This window comes from Pundamilia nyererei, unplaced genomic scaffold (assembly GCF_000239375.1).
Source record: "Pundamilia nyererei isolate P.nyererei 1_Seehausen unplaced genomic scaffold, PunNye1.0 scaffold00030, whole genome shotgun sequence".
In the NCBI taxonomy this organism is placed as follows: domain Eukaryota; kingdom Metazoa; phylum Chordata; class Actinopteri; order Cichliformes; family Cichlidae; genus Pundamilia; species Pundamilia nyererei.
Window position 1 is genome coordinate 1,349,424 of NW_005187431.1, and position 5,057 is coordinate 1,354,480.

Here is a 5,057-nt window from a genome sequence, read left to right on the forward strand (position 1 = left end):
TCCCTCGTGGTTGTTACCAGATTTTCCAAATCCACCATAAATTGTCACCTACATGTCCCCGTGTGTACTGTTTCTGCTATGAGACTGGGGAACTAAACACCCAAAGAGAAGCTGCTACTCATGGATGGAGGTGTTTAGCTTCAAGCCAAATACTTTATATGAGAACAGTAATTTTTAAAAATTGTTCCGTCACATTTGTTATCTAAAATATGAACAACTGTACAGTAAATTCCAACACATCGTTAACTTCGATAATATATCAAGTGAAACTAGATATTAATAAACAGTAAACACGGATTTAGGCAGTTTGGTTTTATATTGTGAACCGTAGACTTGCTGGCACCGGGCGACAAAAAAGGGATGGACTGAGGTTGTTAAACAAAAGGAAGCTTAAGACAGCAGTTTGTGTTAAAAAAAATAGAAATAAATAAAAAGTGTGCTTGATGCTTTATCTTTTTGGGGGGAGGTGCTTGATTTAAGAGGCATATGATGCAGATGGAGAGAGAGTATTTGGGATGGATATTTTTTTCTCTTCTTTTTAATGAGTTCCACATTTATCCAAAAGAGAGAACACCCAAAGAGATTTAATCTTAATGTTTTGAGTGTAACTAAAAATGTAAAATAAATAGCAGATTATCGTTACCAAGTTTTTTCTTTGTTTTGTTTTTTCAAATGAGCCATTAAACGTGGGTTTGTAACGCTTATTATTAAAGTGAAAGATTATGACATTCAGAACTAGGCTGCTGTCTATTTTTTTTAGATCAAAGGGAAATCTGTTCCTTCCATGGATTTGGATTGCAAAGGCTCTACCTTTTCAAAGACATCTCCGTTTAGACCCATAAACCGCGTCACATGCAACATTTATTTAGTAGTCAAATGGAAAAGTTATTGCATTCGGTGGATTTGAATAATTGTAAGGCTGAAGTAAAGAGGATTCAACACGAGCTGGTCGGGGTTGGTTCTGAAGTCATCGTACAAGAAAGCTCAAGTAATGAAATCATTCATCAGCAATATGCAACAATATTTATGAGTCTCGCTACAAGGCCCGGCCTGTTGATTACACTGCCTCGTGGCGTTCTCGTCGATACGGGAAAAGCTTTTTTTTTTTTAAAAACAAACAAAATCAAAACAACAACAAAAACACGGTTGCGTTAAACCACACTGTGGCATATGGACTTTGTTCATGTTAAATCAAGCTGCATTTAATAAAAGTATTCTATCCATTTTTTTAAGTTTCTTGTCTCAGAGAGACTCTTGAAAAAAAAATCAGGAATCATGTTTTTAATCTCCGTTCTGTCCTTTAATTGTTCATGTTACTCTCCTCTGGTAAGAAGACCAGCCATGGGGGCTGTCTGCGCGTCCATGTGGTCAGTCCAGACACGAGACATCCCAAAGTACAATGAACACACAACAGGAGGGGGCCAGTGCCCGCCGAGGAGACGCACAATTCACCACTGGCTTGTGCTTAAATCGTGTGGCAGGAACCTTCGTTAGAAACACCTTTTAAACGCTTAGACAATTCACTATTGAATTCTTGTCGGATTTGCATTGTATTCTCTGATTTACACACAAACGTAAGCGGGATAAAAAAAAAATGAAAGACTAAACGGTGATTAATCTTATATCTGTAAGTTCCACTAAATCAAAGTGAATTTAAATGGCATAAATTTGACGTGCACCCCTTGATCTATTTCAAGCATCCTGCAAAGTTTCTAAGACTGCACTTTGGGATTTGGCAGCAGAGCCTGGAGGCTTTTCTCTGAGGTCATTATCAAGGCTCAATCCCGTGTTTGTACTGGCACTGAAGTTATGCAGTCAGAGAAAGAAAGAGCGCATTTGATCCGCGGCCTGAGCCCATGAAGCCTTGGTAAAGCAGTCTATATAAAGTTATGCCCAGCTATAAATTTATATCCTCAATAACATAAATTGGGACATAAAACAGGGTGCTAAGAACGTGCAGTCAAATGTCGGTGTTGATCGCACGTGCTTTTGTCAAAAAAAGCTGTCAAAACATAAGAGCCAGTATGTTTTTGTGGTTAAAGCAGGGAACCACAAGGCGGTCACACACTTGTCTTTTCCATATTTTCTGGACGACTGCCTGCACTGTGATTATGACGGACTGCATAAAAGTAACAAGGAAAGCTGGCCCACTTCATTCTTTTTTCTTTTTTTTTTGGGGGGGGGGGGGGGGGGGGGCGACACATGCAGTCTAAACTAAAGGTCTACAGTTCTCTAGGAAATCCTTACTCCCACGGTGTTCCCAATGTTCCCTCTTGACTGACACATTTGCTGCAACTTTTCGCTGTGCTTCAGTTTCTCTCGCCGTGGGCTCAAACGTTGCGTTAACAGCCTGCTAAACTATAGCCTGTAAGCTGCATGTGAAATCACTTTATTGGCATGCGAGAACCTCCGTAAATATACAGATCTGCGCTGCCTCTCACTGCATGTTCAGTCGGTTCCACATCTGTTGTATTTCTGATCCGAAGCCACCGTCCGATTGCAGCGAGTATTATTTGCTTTTAAATGCCATCAGGCCGACAATAAGTCATTTTCTCCTTATCTAGCATCATCGTTACATTTTTAATTTGATCCACACATTATTATTATTGTTGTTGTGTTTTGGGGATTTTTTTTATTATTATTTTTGCAAAATTTAAATAAAATATTTTTTAGCGAAGTAGGTTTTTCAGTGCATTTGTTTTCTTTTTCAATAATAGCATCGTGAGCGCTAAAATTCCTCCCAAATATGCAACACTGCATTCTAAATTGTAGCGTAACCATTTTTTTAACTGTAAATATACATTTTGAGCAATGGAGTGAGGTTAAATATGTGCACCTGTTAAGCTGCGTTACAGAGGTTTTGCTCTTTCTGCACTCCTAAAGCAAAGACGAAATTGTAAATGTCATTAAAACTGCAGCTCTGTCAATAAAACGCGACAAAACGACTGATTGGGTTTTCTTTTTCTTAACCTCAAGGTGATTTTTCCTTGTTTGTTTGTCTGGTTATAAAGATAGAGACTGAAATGGCTCGCCCGTTTTAAAATGTTGTCGGAATGTGGAGATTGAAATAGAATGGTTGCATTTCGTTACTTCAGAAATTAAATACCTCTGCATGGACTGTTTTCCTATCTTCCTAATAATTTTCTATTGAGTTTTGAAACTTGCAAAATAGTTTAAAAACCATTATTATCAAAGTAGCATTGGTTTTAAGGCATTTGCAGGGGAAAGGCCTGCACAGTTTGGCGTTCACGACCTGGAATTTAATGAAAAAATGAAGACTTGGATAGTTTAATTGAAAAACAAAACAAAACTCCACGGGATGAACAATTTAAAGACAAACAACTCAAGAAAACATTGCAGACGTAGTTGAGTTGACGTAAGGCCCGCTGTCTCTGTGCAGGTATTTTTCTAGTCAACCAGGTGTGGTAAAGGCAGCAACTTAACTTATACTGAGATTTGTAAAACTACAAAACTCCTAAAACATTGGGCTTATTCACTGCGGGACCTATGTGTCTCACGCCTTCAATTACATGCAAATCAACGGGATGCCCGTTTGTATGTTGCTTTGCATCCACACATCATTATTTGAACGGCGGTTGTGGGAAAAATTTAAAAAATAAATAAATAAATAAAAAACCTGAAAACTGAGGGCAGAAATGTGAATAGGATGATCTTGCCGGCAGTATAACTCAATAGCTCATTATTAGAGGCTAAAATTAGTGGAGAGCAGCGAGAAAACAGAGGCACATGAGCATGCAGTGGGGACTGATGACAGCGGCACTCTGGCAAAAAAAAGAAAGAAAAAAGAAAAAACATTTGCAACCAGGCAGACTTGTAAATATCACCTTTCTCAAAGATGCCAGGGACCCACATACCAGACTAAAGAATTGCATGCACTCTTGTGAAATATCGGGGCTTTGCACCTGGTGGGTTGCCCTGCTGCTGCTGAACTAATGGTAAGCCATACCCCGTGATGTTTCCCCTTTTAATTGGGTAATACAGGTCTGATCTCAGTGGCTTGCTAAGCCCTTGGTGTAATAGCGTAGGGTGTGCGGGATGGAGCAGGGAAGTGCGATAAAAGAAGTTCTTACAGCAGAGATTTCCAGCTGTATAGTCATCAGGACTCGTTTCGCTCCAAGGTCAACGAGTTAACTCTCTGGTAGCTGCGTCATCCCGTTTCAAGGCCAAGTTGAAGCAACGGAGACGGGAGGGGCCACCTTAGTGAGGAGAGTCTAAATTGTTATTTTCTTCCAGGTTCCTTGTGTGTGAAACGCAGTGCGCCTCAGCCAGCGGCTGGCTCAACAACCACCAAACTAATTCGTGCGCAATTTCATCGCGCACTGAAGCACATTTTGTGCTAAAAGCAAACATTGTGACAGATCTGCACCGCCGGGGCCAAGGATTGGATTACACGCAGACTGCGCAGGCTCCATGGTCAAGTTCAAGTTGGGCTGGCTAGTAAAACTAAGGGGCGCATTCTGCAGTGTCTGCCATGGGGGGCGCTCCCCACTCTTTGATCTTCCCCTGAAGAAGTAGACACTGGAGAGGCGCCTACACTGCAGTCCAGTTTTCTGCACTTGTGCCACAAGAATGTGGATCAAATGTTCATTGAATAAAAAATAATAATAACTGCGTTCCATGCTATGGAAATTGCTTTATGTAAATAAGTAAACCGCGTTCCACACCCAGCAAGCTCTCCAAACCAATCCGCTCTCCTTTACTATCTAAGCCACACACAATATGTACTGTAAATGCACAAGGTCACCCATTGCGCAAAAGCATTTTCGAAGCGTTATCTCAGGGTGATCACAAGATTTTATCTGCGACCCATTACGTAACGAGCGAGGATCTTGGCGCTTGACCAACAAACACTGCGCGATGACCAGTGTTTATGATTTTTCAAAGCAAAAGTAACAAGTTCTTTCATTTCTTGGACGTAATTATGTCATTTTGATAGCTAGATAGATAGATAGATAGATAGATAGATAGATAGATAGATAGATAGATAGATAGATAGATAGATAGATAGATAGATAGATAGATAGATAGATAGATAG